Source organism: Vulpes lagopus, chromosome 3 (genome assembly GCF_018345385.1).
Source record: "Vulpes lagopus strain Blue_001 chromosome 3, ASM1834538v1, whole genome shotgun sequence".
In the NCBI taxonomy this organism is placed as follows: domain Eukaryota; kingdom Metazoa; phylum Chordata; class Mammalia; order Carnivora; family Canidae; genus Vulpes; species Vulpes lagopus.
The window spans coordinates 18,997,226-19,011,426 of NC_054826.1; positions in this window are offsets into that span (position 1 = coordinate 18,997,226).

Consider the following 14,201-nt stretch of genomic DNA (forward strand, 5'->3'; position numbering starts at 1 on the left):
TAAAGAGTAACACATTAACATAATCTTTCAAGGATCAAGTATTATTACACAAAAGCTATATTTCTATAGTAGAAATTGTCATTTTCACTTATTTTTTGACTTATGCTTGGGATAAAACTCCAACTAATCTTTACAGGATTTTAATAATATAGGCAATCTGTATAGGTGGTGATTAGAGTATAATTATAGTATTTTATGGTTTACTTAGAACTTTCCATTGTGTGATCTCAGTTGAGATTCATTATAGTCCTCAATTTATAGGTCTATTATTGTTATATTATGAAATTAACATTTTGTGATGTTAAATTCTTTATTCAGCCACAAAATGTGTTAACAGTGTAATCTGAGATTTAACCATGTTATCCAACTATAACTGAACCAACTTGAGTTTGCTTCTTGGTGAATCACAGAAAGTATACCAGGTGCATTATCACACAAAGAAAACTTTATTTGTAGCAAATAAAAAGATTATGGTCGGGGGAGGCAACAGCTTCCAAAGCTTTGACTCCCCAGGAGAGGGTGAATGGATACTTTTGTTTAGGGTTAGAGTGAATATTTAGATAGGGAAGCCTTGTCAATCTGCATAGAGGAGGGCACAAGGTTATGCATGTGCCATAAGGAAATATGCCTATACATACATTGTATGTTATGTAAATGAGACTGAGGCTCCTCTTTGGGCAGAGATTTTAGTATTAAATGAGTTAAAGGTAATTGCATGATATTTCAGGGGTCACTCCGTGTTCCATCTCCACAGGCTCGAGATGAGTCAGGGGTTAATCTCAACTAAACCATCCAGTGGGGGATCCCTGGGTGGCGCAGCAGTTTGGCGCCTGCCTTTGGCGCAGGGCATGATTCTGGAGACCCGGGACCGAGTCCCCCGTCTGGCTCCCGGTGCATGGAGCCTGCTTCTCCCTCTGCCTATGTCTCTGCCTCTCTCTCTCTCTCTCTGACTATCATAAATAAATAAAAATTAAAAAAAAAAAGATAAACCATCCAGTGGTGGTTTGGATGGTCTAGGCCAGTGGAAGGTCTTGCTATCATCAGGGTGGTGGATTCAGGTTTCATGTATCTGAGTTAAGAAGTAAGGGAAAGAAAAATAAGACAAAAACAGAAAGAGAGACAAATCATAAGAGACTCAACTCTAAGAAACAAACAGGGTTGCTGGAGGGGAGGTTGGTGAGTGGATGGGCTAAATGGGTGATGAGCATTAAGGAGGGCACTTGATGTAATGAGCACTGGGTGTTATGCAACAGATGAATCACTAAATTCTACCTCTGAAACTAGTAAGACACTATATGCTAATTAAATTGAATTTAACAAAAAAGAGTTAAGCTGGAAAGAAGAGCTTAAGGATATAAGACAAATTAGTGAGTATAAACAGGACACTAAAGGTCAGTCTTGGGGTCTGGCTGGTGACACAACTTAAAATTAGTCAGTCAGAAAACAAACATTTCTTGAGCATCTACCATGGTCAGATACTGTTCTAGGTATTAGACATAGAGTAGCAAAGGTGATGGTCTTGCCCACAAGTTTACAGTCTTCTGGGTAAAGATGGATAAAGACATTAAACAAAAGCAAACAGACATTAGAAATGAATTTCAGAAAGTACTTATGTGTAGAAAACCCAAGATAATACATCAGTGCTTGGAGGCCAGGTAAAACTAATTGCTTTGGAAAGGATGAGTACAGAAGGCCTGAAGAGGTATCATTTAAGACTCAAATTATAAGCAGAAATCAACTAGGTAAAGACTGAGAAAATGTTCCAAAGAGAGGGACCTGAGATGGAACTGCTCATGGTGTGTTCAAAGGAAATGATGAGGTGTAGGGTGAAGAGATAAGAATGATGATATGAACAAGGAGGGGATTGTATAGGATCTCATGTATTGTGTTGAATAGTTTGGAATATTTTAGAGACTTAGTGGGAAACTATTAGAGAATTTTCAGGACAGGTGTGGTGGGATAAAATTTACTATTTAGAAAGGTCAGTCAGCTGTACTGTGTGTGGGAAGATATCTTAGAGCAGGAGGCAAAATTGAGGGTACACAGAAAATGGCTAGGAGGCTCCAGAAATAGCCCAGTGAGACAGGATGGTGCCTTGACTGGAAGAAAGTAATAATTAAGACAGTGAGGAATGTTAGGATGTGGTATGCATTTTGAATTAGATTGACAGGATGGGATGTGAAGGGTGAGAGAAGGAGAAGAGTCATGTATAATACAGGAGGCTTTTGTTTTCAGCAAATGGGTATACAGTGGTGCCATTTTCTGAATTGATAGAGGTGTATTATAAGGAATATTAATTCAATAAATATTTATTGGGTACATTTTATCAGTCTATGATTATACTTAGCCCTGGAAATATAGCTGTGAAGGCAACAGAATTAATCTTTGTCTTTATGAAGCTAGATTTCCTGGGTCATGCGGGAGAGACACAATAAATAAATAATATGTGTCAGATGGTGAAAAGTGTTATGAAGAAGAATTTAACTTTGCAAAGAAAATTGAAATCCTAAAGTGGGTTTGTTTTTTCCTAGGCTTTTTAGGGAGGCCTCGGCAGGGAGGTAATGTTTGTAGAAAGACCTAAAGATCATAAAAGAGTAAGCTATGCCAATGTTCATTGAATATCCATTGCACATATGAACTGAACAGTTATATATTCAAGTCTAGAGTTTAAAAAAGAGATTGAGTATCAACATATAAATGTGGAAATCTTTAGTATATAGCTATTTTTAATGCCATGGAAAGATGAAGGCTCAAGATATAGACATCGGCTTTGAGACATCAACATAGAGGTCATATGGGGAGAAGAAGCTAGGAATGGCAGATAAATAGAGAGGGAGAAAAACAGGTAGGGAGAGAAGGAGTGAGAGAGGGAGAGAGACAGGCAGAGTGAAGTTTCAAGTAAAGTGTGAAGAAAAATAAGACTGTAGTCACAGAATTGAATAATAAATTGTTGAAAAAAAGAGACAAGGCCAACTCTCAATTGTTGAGAGAATAATCATAGTAAGATGAGGACAGACAAATGGCCATTGGCTTTGACAAGATTAGGGTTATTGGTGACTCTGAAAAAAGTCAGTTTAATAAAATTACGAGGACTGTTGCTCAACAGTAGTGGATTGAGAAGACTATGCGATGTAAGCAAGTGCAGACAATAAGTCTAGACAAGTCTTAGGAAGAATTTTATGTGAAGGAGATCCAAGACACACAGTTATGGCTAAAAGCTCTGATGGGATAAAAAAAGGAAAAAAAAAGGCTATTTAGGTGTGCCTGGGTTGTTCAGGTGACAGAGATGGCTCAGTCAGTTGAGCATCCAACTCTTGGTTTCAGCTCAGGTTATGATCTCATGGGTAATGGGATTGAGCCCTACACTCAGTGGTGAGTCTACTTAAAGTTTCTCTCCCTCTGATCCCCCTTCTCTCTCAAATAAATAAAGCTTTTTAGAAAGAGGCTTTGTGTTTGCTTGTTTTTATGATGAATATATCAGTGCATATTTCCAATTTAGAAAATGATCCAGCTTAGAAAGAAAAACTGATGAGATAGGGAAGAGGATAAATCATAATCAATATTGTTATAAAGCCAAGGAAAGATAGGATCTAAGGCATAAGAGGAGGGGTTAGACTTAGCTAGGAAAAAGGATCCTAATACCATTAGAAGAGGACAGTAAACAGTGTTTTTGTGTGTGTGGTTGGTGATAGTTTGGGAACATTAGTAGCAGGAAGATGAGATTGGCTTTTCTTGTTGAGATTTTATTCTTTTCAATAAAGTATGAGTTGGAAGTTGTTGAAAACTTTATGTGGAAAATAGAGATTTAAGGAGAGCAAGGTGTTAACTAGTCTCAGAGAGGAAAGTGGATTTATTAGAGCAGTGTCAGATACCCATTAACATAAACACAAGTTTATAGTAAGTCCAGTTAGTATGTGGAATTTGTTCAGGGTTTTTAGCTGCTTGGAAACAGCTGTATCAAGTAAGCAGATGATTGAGTCTAACTAGGGTTAGGGTTTTCCCAGCCCAGTATGGTGAAAAAATTTTTATAAGAGAGTCATAGTTTTGGACCATGGAATCTATGCATGATAGGAAGTAGGGACATAGAAGGGGGATATAGACAATAAAAAAAGTAACAGAGCCAATAGACTTGAACTAGATTAGGGAGATAGAACAGAAGAGTATAAGTAACTATAAAAGAATGAAGGGTAGTTGAGATAAAAAGGAGGAAAAGTCCATTGGGTCCTGAAAGATCCAAGCATTGAGAGGCCATGGTGTTAGATGGCTATTGAATTCACAATGACTGATGAATGGAGTAGCAGAGTCCATCAATGAAATAGAATTTGTAAGTTTTCTAGATGACGTATCATGTATAGTGAGAGTGGTAAGCACTCTGATACGTGCTTCAAAAAAAAAAAAGCAGTTTTGAAAAAGATGTAGAACAGCTTAGGGGTGATAGTGAGGGAACTATGAAAAGATTCATTCAATCTCTGGAATGTAAGGACCATAGGAAACAGAGAATAATTTATGTCTGTATTTGAGAAAGAAGCAGGAAGAAATGTATGCAGGCAAGAACCAAACTTCATTTAGAGCAATAAGGGGTAGGAAATTTTCAAAGAGATTGTGGGATGTGGGAATGACAGACTAGGAGTTCCAGAAGTCACAAGGGAAGCACTTGGGAGGATGGAAAAGGATGGGAGATGAAGTTAGATTAACAGTATTACAGAAGAGTAGGGGACTGGTATCCATGTGATGACCCATGAGACTTAGACTGGACTCATGATGTTGACTGAAGGGACCAGGCCTATGTTGTGAGCCATGCTGCATTTGGCCCAGAACATGTGGCAACTGGAAATTTTTGATGGTTGGCTTAGTCCATAGTTGAAAGTACAGGTGACTGGAATCACATGGGTTACAGGCCTTGGGTTATTAATCTCATCCACTTATTGCAAATGTAATATTTTCCTTTTACTTAGCTGGGTCTCTTAAATCATAATACTTTTTCTTTTTTTAAGTTTTTTTAAAAAATTATTTATTCATAAGAGACACAGAGAGTGAGGCAGAGACATAGGCAGAGGGAGAAGCAGGCTCCATGCAGGGAGCCCGATGTAGGAATCGATCCCGGGACCCCAGGATCACACCCTGGGCCAAAGGCAGGCGCTTAACCACTGAGCCACCCAGACGTCCCAAATCATAATCCTTTTTCAAAGCTCCTATTTGATATACGAATATATTATGTGCTATATAGGGCACAGGAAAAGAAAATTTGCTCCCAGTTCTTGTGAAACCCACTGAACAAGAAAAGGAAAACAACTACAGAAAATAAATGAAGGTTGCTTTATATTATCCAATCTATACATTTATATTAAGATGAAATGTGTAGGGCTAAAAAGAATGCTGCTCAGAGAATGTAAATTTTAAATAATGCCTGGAAAAGATTTTGCTCTGATGGAAAATAGAGTATAGGGCATTGTGGTTGCCTTCTTATAGTTGCAACAAGTGGAAAAAATTCAAGTTAATTCGATTTATTATAAGGCTGCCCTTTGGAAAATAAATGGCTTCTCATGGAAATTTGGTAAGAGACGTCACACCAAGGTCTCACTAAACCTAGAGGGAGGGTTTCTCAGGATCTCTTGAAAGCTTAGAATTTGTAGTTAATAGATTTTATCTTCCAAGACTTTGCAATTATGACTTGGCCATATTGTAGGAGTTCTGGTCCTACTGTCTCTCAGCTTTCCAACTGTGAATTCTTCACTTCTACTTGTAGTCAAGAGACAAACTGATTAACTCTCATGTCAGGCCAAAGGATTCAACATCCTGCGAATTCAACATCCCATGGGTTAACTGCCTTTAATCAGGTACTAGTCTTGCTTTCATTGCAAAGTCAGGAATGAGAAGGATGTGAACGTGTGGCTGCATGGGTTTACAGGTGGGCAGATTCCTTTAGAGGAATAAACAAGCAAATAAGGTGATGACCGCCATCAATAACTACTAAGTTATTCCAGGCCAGAGAAGCACATGATCAATTGTCTGAAATTATTTATATTTTTGGATTGAGGAGTGGTAATCAGCATACTGAATTCATGGGTATTTAGTCTTCTAATTTCAATTTTTGTTGCATAATGCTATGTTCCATTTTGGCTTATCCTCTAGAACCCTTTATAAACTTGTATATGAACCATAGGAAGGGAAATGACTTACTAAGATAGTTCTCAGGATTATCTTATTACTTTTTCTGCAGCCTGCTAACTATTTGGTGTGGGGACATACAGAAAATGTATTTGATAAGAAATATATAACTTACTATTAAAATATGCTTCTGTTCTGAGAATTATGCCAAGTGAATGGACCAGACTTTTACTAACGTGATGAATGTATTCCTTAGTACAGCTATATCTCTGCAACAATGAGGGTAAGATAATTTGAGGAAGAGAGGTTTGGGGATATTCTGCATTGACCTTGCTTAAGCCTTGTTTTCCTTCCCCTTAGAAAACTCAATTAAATGTCTTTTATTGAACAGCCTGGCACTTCTTACTTGTATAAACTTTTAATCCAATATTATAGAAATAGAAAAAAAGTTTCCATAAACTTTGCAAATAAAATTAAAACTGTTAAGAAATATCTACTAATGTATTTCATTGCTAAAATTTTTTCTAAAGTCATGCAACCCCAGGCCAGGCCCCCATGGTCTTCTAATGTGATACAGTCACCCTAGTGCCTTTGGTATTTGTTGTTCTCAAGGACAAGCAGGAAGGCTGCTAATAACAGAAAGTCACCATAACAACTACAAAATTGTAAACACAGGGAATCACAAACCTTGCAAATTTCTCATAACGGTAGTTCCTAACCTGAATCTAGACTGGTAACTGAAACCCCATGAACTATTATTTTTAGTTTTTTAATCTTTGGGATAAGATATACCAAAACTCGCTTTTTTCACATTACATCCTCCCCTGCTGATAAAATGGAACAGATGGAACACTAACTATCCTCTGGACTCAAGGGGACAAATGAGAATTTTCAAAGGCCACCAGATTAACTGATGACTCCTGCATTAGACAGTGGCCTTGCTCAAGAAAAACCTTTGGTGCATTTCCTGCTAATGTTCACAATGATTGTTTCCTGCTGATTAAGGATAAAAGGACTCATCCAATACAAAGGTTCTTATGGCCTTCCCTGTTAGCCTATAGCATGAGCCCAGCTCCTTGACCCCCTTAGAACTGAGACCTTATATAATGTCCTGGACTGGAATTTCTTTCTTAGTCTAATGCCATTCTTTCGCAGGTCAGGGTTAGGTAGAAAAAAATCTCCCATTCCATTTATCTTCATTATATACCCTAAAACAGAGAAATCTATGAAACTGGTAAAGAAGAAAAATATGACATAATTTTCTCTCTTCCATATCTGATCACCAGGACTGGCCACAAACTTTGTCACAGGCCTCTTACACTTCAAGTTTGCATTCCTAGGGCCATGTTTAGTGTCCTTTCTGTAGAGTATCTGAGTATGAATTGGGGTAGAGGGTGGGAATACAGACTTCTTTTTTCTTTCTTGGGGAGCTATTTGTTCTAAAAGAGGCTCATAAGTCAGATCAAGGACAAGTTAAAGAGAAACAAATCACTGCAATCTCTATGGGCTACACAACTGACTTTATCAGTTGTAGCTTTCAAGGAACTATATGAAATATTGTTGCTATCTAAAAACAAAGTAAGAAATTGTATGTTACTATTTACAAAATAAATGGGATCATTTTTCACAACCTGACCTTTATATGAGGTACTTTTTCATCAGAAAATGTATCAAGAGCAGAGAACAAGAGAGACAGAGAGAATGAATAGTGGAGATCAGTATAATAAATATGAAACTAAATTTACTTTCAATACAACAGATTTGAAATCCTTGAACACTGGCTGGAGTTTCTTGTTTTCCACATTAATCAAATGGTTTATCTAAGACAGTGCACTCTACTTTTGACCACATCTTATACAGAATAGAAGTGGGTTTTGAATTTGTGGGAAATGGGTTCCTTTCCTATTTGTAATGCAGGTGATTTTAGGTTTTGATAAGAAAGCAACTGAATTTTATTTCATTTGATAGTTTGAGAATAACACTCAAAATGGAAAAACTAGACTATACTAATATCATTTTAGGGAATAGCAGAATGTTTAAAATAAAAATAATTTGTTGCAAAAGAGTTGATGTTATTTCTATTACTTCAAAATTGAGAGAAGCTATTCAGTACAAATGCAGTGTCATTCAAAGGGTACAAATGCATATCCTAAAAGTGCAAGAGGTCCAAAGGTGTATGAATTACTGTAGTTTTTTTTTAAAAAAGATTTTATTTATTTCAGAAAGAAAATAAGCCAGAGAGGGAGCATGGGGAGGGGTGCAGGCAGAGCTAGAGGAAGAAGCAGACTCCCCGCTGAGTAGGGAGCCTAAGATGCAGGGCTCCTTCTAGGGACTCTGGGATCATGGCCTAAACTGAAAGCAGACACTTAATCAATTGAACCACCCAGGTGCCCAAATTACTGTGTTTTATAAATTATTTTTTTCTCATCTTACCAAAAAAACAAAAAACAAAAAACAAACAAACAAACAAAAAAAAGGAAAACGGCTCAACCACACCATTTTACAATTATTTAAAGGACGAAAAAATGACCAAATATTCCCTCCAAAAACATTTTCAACACAACCACTGTTAGGATATCAGCACATCTCCTCTTTGATTTTCCTGTGCTTTTTCTCACTCTCTCTCTCTTTCCCACACTTCTACCTTACATAGTTCCATACTGTTTTAATACTCCCAGGTATTTACTTTTAATCAAAAAAGATATAGAGTGTATAGATTATCTCTTACTGCTATGTAAATGATGATATCACAAGCAAAAAGTCAGAAACATTGACAAATGTGAGAGTCTTAAAAGTATGTGCCTATAGAGTTGGCTAACTACTCTTTGGTCTATGAATTCCAACACTTTATTTAGTTGAAACATGGAAAGTTGAAAGAGGGTGAAAAAAAGAGCTACCAACTTCATTTTTTGAGAAGTGAATACATACATAAAGGTATATTTACTTGAAATTTATCTGGGGTGCTTTCCCTCCTATGTCTTCTAAGAGTTTGTAGATACCTTTCTGAATCTACTCATCTGTTGAGAGGTTGACTTCCAGGGGTTGAGGAAAGAGACTGGAACCGATTTTAATATAATGATATACAAGTGTACTTGATCAATTTGAATGGCCCAACAATGCACAGATCACAGAAAAGACAGAAAAACACAACAGAACCCCAAATGGAAGGAAGAATCTGGAATTGTGAGTCCACATTTAGCCAAAAATCCTGTTAGTAAGGACCTGGCTGATTTTGAAACTCCAGTTGGGGACTGTCAGGGTATTTGCATAACCTGGGACAAATTACAAAGTACATAAGCCCAGAAAAACCTATCTGGGGACTCCAGCACCTTTGCTGTGAAGTAGTCATTCCCTGACTAAGCATAATAAGTGAACATAATAGTTGGCAAATATTCATCTCACTGTATATAATACTGACGCCTGAGTAAATCAGGGAGGTATTCTGTGGCAGAGAGGACGGTGACAGTGGTGACACTTGATGGTCAAGAAAACTGGTGGCTGCATGGAGTTGCCCCTCTTGGTGGGTGCCTGGGCCATGGGAACCTGCCTTGACTATGTACTCGTGGAAGTGGAAACAAGTGGAAGACCACTATCATTAACTACCAGGAGATTTTAAAGGACGTATGCCTCTGCTAGAAGGCCTTTCCCCAAACTAAGCATCCTGAAGAAAGCATAGTGGTATAGTAACAGATGAGGAGGAGGGTTTTAGCTTCAACGTGGCACCTTGTCTAAGAAGTCAAACCAGACTGAGGAGCAGCACCAATAGCAGAAGGAGATAAAAGGCCAGAACTGATGAGACACAGTTCGTAAGCCCCTTTGAGAATCCTCAAAGACATTTAAAGAGGTGATTTCCATTAATGGGCAACCAGAAATTTGGAGCTCAAGATTTTAGTTCTGAGAGATATCAATGTTAACATTGCATTTGCTCTGTTGTGAGTGTATTGGGAAAGGGAGGTGTCCCATATTCCCTAAGATGAGCAAGTTTTTCATTGACAATAAATTAGAAATTATTTTTCCAAGTCACTGTGACTATGCTTTATTTATGCATATCATCAGATTATGATGTGAGGCTTTTAACTGTCTTAACTAAAGCTTATTTACTAAAATTACAAAGCTTTATTTTCAACACTTAGAGTTACTATTAAATTAACATTTTCTTTAGTTTCCTTCTTTAAAAAGAAATTCAGAATTTGTGTTTGTTTGCTTATTTTAATTTTAGCTGTAGAAGTGATACTTGCCTGGCTTCAAAAAATGGCAATTGAAAATTGCCTTTTCAAAAAAGATAAGGAAAGCATGAAAAAGCAAATAACTATCATTTATAATGCTACCATTAATTCCTTCTAAAAATCACAGAGCTAGTGATCAGGATGTGTCAAACCTGAGAACTCTTTTATTGCTCTGTCTTTGACCTATCTAAGAAAATAATTAATGTCCCCAATTTCTTTTATCTCAGATTTCTAACTGGGAAGTTAAACTAACTATTCATAATCTCTCAAAATAAAATGCCATGCCCATGAGAATTACCCTTCCTACTTCTTGACTGAATGATTTCACTCATGGTAAGAGTAATAATGAGCAAAAGGCTGTCACCCAAATGTATAGAATTTGGTGACAATAATATTGGTAGCTAACACATTTTGTACTTAGAGCCTGACATGTGTCAGGCTCCATGAATTATACATGTGTTATCTTATTTGGTCTTCACCAGAACCCTATGAGTGGATGCTATTATTATCTCTCTCTTACAAATGAAGAAATGAAGACACATAAAATTTGAGTAACTTGTCTAAGGCTACATAACTACAGTCAGTGGTCACATAGGCAAGTGACTTTAATTTATTGACTATGCAAGATTAGTGGATGAGCTGGCATTTACTAGTATACATTTCATTTAGTATTAGCTATTTACATATGATTCTTTGCAATTTTTAATTTGAAGAGCTTCTGAATTAAAATAGGGCATATATGAAGGGCTGCAAAATGCCAATTGGTAAACATTATAAAGGAATATAACTCACTTTGGAAGATGCCAATCATTGATATCTCTTCTGTTAGGGAGAAGTTGAATCATTGTGTGTTAGTTACAGATCCCTTTTCCAACTTACTCTGAATAAGGAAGGGACATATTTTGCTGTATTTTAAATGTTACCTTAAGGAATGTGAAATTGTTCGTGAAGTTTGATCTAACTTATTCAGGTCAAAGGAAAAAAGTACAGAGTTGGTTATTTTGTAAATTCATGTTGGCTCATACAGTCTTCTAAGAATCTAAATTTAACTTTATGGATGTAGTAAATCTAATAAATTATATGAGAACAGATGGATCAAGTTATTCCAGATGAACACAGGTGAACCATTTCCAGCAAATGGAAAACATTATCATCCCACACCATCCTGTTACTCAATCAAGGTACAGAAATGTTAAGCAATGAACCTTTTACCTGGGAAGTTTATTCATGATAACTTTATCAGAAATCACAACTGATATGATTCGTAGTTTGCCAACCTTGTTTGTCTGGGGCCATGAAGTATAAGAAGTGGAAGGATGAAGACACACTAGAGAATGTAATCACACAGAAATCCAACTTAGATAACTCGATATTGTGTAAAATGAGACTTTGCCACTAAAGTGGTGCCACTAAAGGTGGTGCTTGCCTAAAAGATATCAAAACTAAATGCTATTTTTTATGACAACTCTTTGAAACTGTAATCATGAACTTTGAGAGGCCATCTGCTGAAAGTGATAAATGACAAAGTATTTTTGAGAGCTATCAGTATCCTACATTCTCATTAGATCCAAGCAAAGATTCTTTTCTGAACAAGGAACAACAAGACTCATTTTAACCAGTTAAATACAGACTTAGGAACCTAATTCTGTCCTATCCTAAATGTGATTTTCAATCCTTAATTAGCATTATCCTAATAAACCCCACTGTTCTAGCACATTAAAACCCATTGATTTTCTTTCCACTAAGATAATTCACTAGGATAAAGACATGCTACTAAGGTAATGATAAGTTGCTTTATTGGTCTGTGTTCCTTTGCCTGGCAAGGAAATAAACTCATTGATCACGTTATTGATTACTGAAGTAGTCCTTGTCTTTTCTGTAGCGTTGCTTTTGTTCTTCTTCCATATGTTGATATACTACATTCATTTTTCAACACTTAAACTTTCACCTTTTCATTGAAAATCCAAATATAAATTAATGCCAAGATCTTAAAAAAATTTCAGTTTGAAAGGGGTCTTTGTCACCTTTTGCTGGAAAGTTGTGTGGTGGAGTTACTGCATAGATTACAAGTATTGGCAACATCAAAATTATGTTACAAAGGCTTAGGCTGACCATCCCCATTTCATTAGATTCTCTTTAGACCATGGTTCCCATAGTTATGCCTTACCTATGTTATCCAGGCTTTTCTACCTAGAAAACTTCTTCATCTATTTAAAACCTTAAGGTTGCCCTTTCAAACTAACAAGATCTGATTCTATTAATTCAATCAGACCTCTTTCTTCTATTAAAAGCTGATTATTTTTAACTTGTAATTTCACTTTTTTTTTTTACCATTTTTTCCCGAGTATGCAATAAACTCATAGGGTTTTGTTAGTTTCAGCTGAACAATATGATGATTCAACAATTCCATACATTACTCCGTGCTCATCAAGATAAGTGTGCTTTATGTTATGTTATTTTATGTTATTTTATTTTCATTCCAGTATAGTTAACCTACAGTGTTAGATTAATTTCAGGTGTACAATATAGTGATTCAACAATTCCATACATCACGCAGTGTTCTTAATCTCCATCACCTATTTCACCCATCTCCTCACCCATCTCCCCTCGCAGAACCACCAGTTTGTTCTCTATATCTAAGTGTCTGGGTTTTTGTTTTTTGTTGTTTTATTTTTTCCCCCATTAATAGCTGATTTAAAGCTTGTCTCTAGGAAATTTTCTCTGATCAACTCCAACACTCTGATTTGCCTCATCTTAGATATTAGCATTCTTAGATATATTGGTTTTAGTGTTTTGCTTAACACTAATTGTACTTTACCTGTGGTTTAACTCACAAGAACGTTCCAAGCTTCTCACTGTTGTTCACAATGTCCCCTCCATCTTTTGTAATCTCTCTCATCATCTGTTGGTTATAATAATCGATTATCTTTGATAAGCTTTAAGAAATGATTGATCCAATCATTTAACAATTGTCAGAATTTTCTTTTTTATTCAGAAGGTCATAAATATCAGTCCCGCTAGCTTTAAGAAGCCCCTTCATAGCCTCTTCATAAGGTGGAACACTGTAGTGAAAGCAAGTTTAAGCCAATTTCTGTCAAATATCAAATAATTATCAGAAATAAAGCCACAAAGAAATAAGGTCATAAATACTGGGATTTGTTTGTTTGTTTGTTTGTTAATCAGGGAACCTTTGAACTCCATCTTCAGCCACTTTGGACAATTGTCTTGCAGGGACAAATATGAGAATACAAGATGTGTAGCATTATAATCCCAAAGCTCTGTTTTTTTCTGGTGCTCCCACCCCTATCATAGAACAATTTGTTGCTATATCTGATAAAAAGGTGGATTGATCCTGCTATTAAATGCAGCTTCAAGATAGTCCCTTCCTTCACACAGGGACCCAGGGGTAGCAGGATATTCCCAATTAAGGTGGAAAATCCCTGTGGTAGAAAACCATTCTGCAAGTCAAAGCATCAACGAAGGGGTATTGAGGGACACTGTTTAGATGATACCAAAACACATTTTGGGTATATGTGGGAATTGGAAATGCACCAGGTGATGACATATTCAGGAATAACTTTTAGTTGTATAGGCATTATTTTGTTATTTTGTTTGACAGGAGTTAATGTTATTTTGACAATGTAAAAAGACACTTTTACCTTTTATTTTTTTTTTAGATTTTATTTATTTATTTATTTATTTATTTATTTATTCATGAGAGACACAGAGGGAGAGAGAGAGAGGCAGAGACACAGGTAGAGGGAGAAGCAGGCTCCATGGAGGGAGCCTGACGTGGGACTTGATCCCATGTCTCCAGGATCAGGCCCTGGGCCAACCGCTGAGCCACCCAGGCTGCCCATTGTCTGT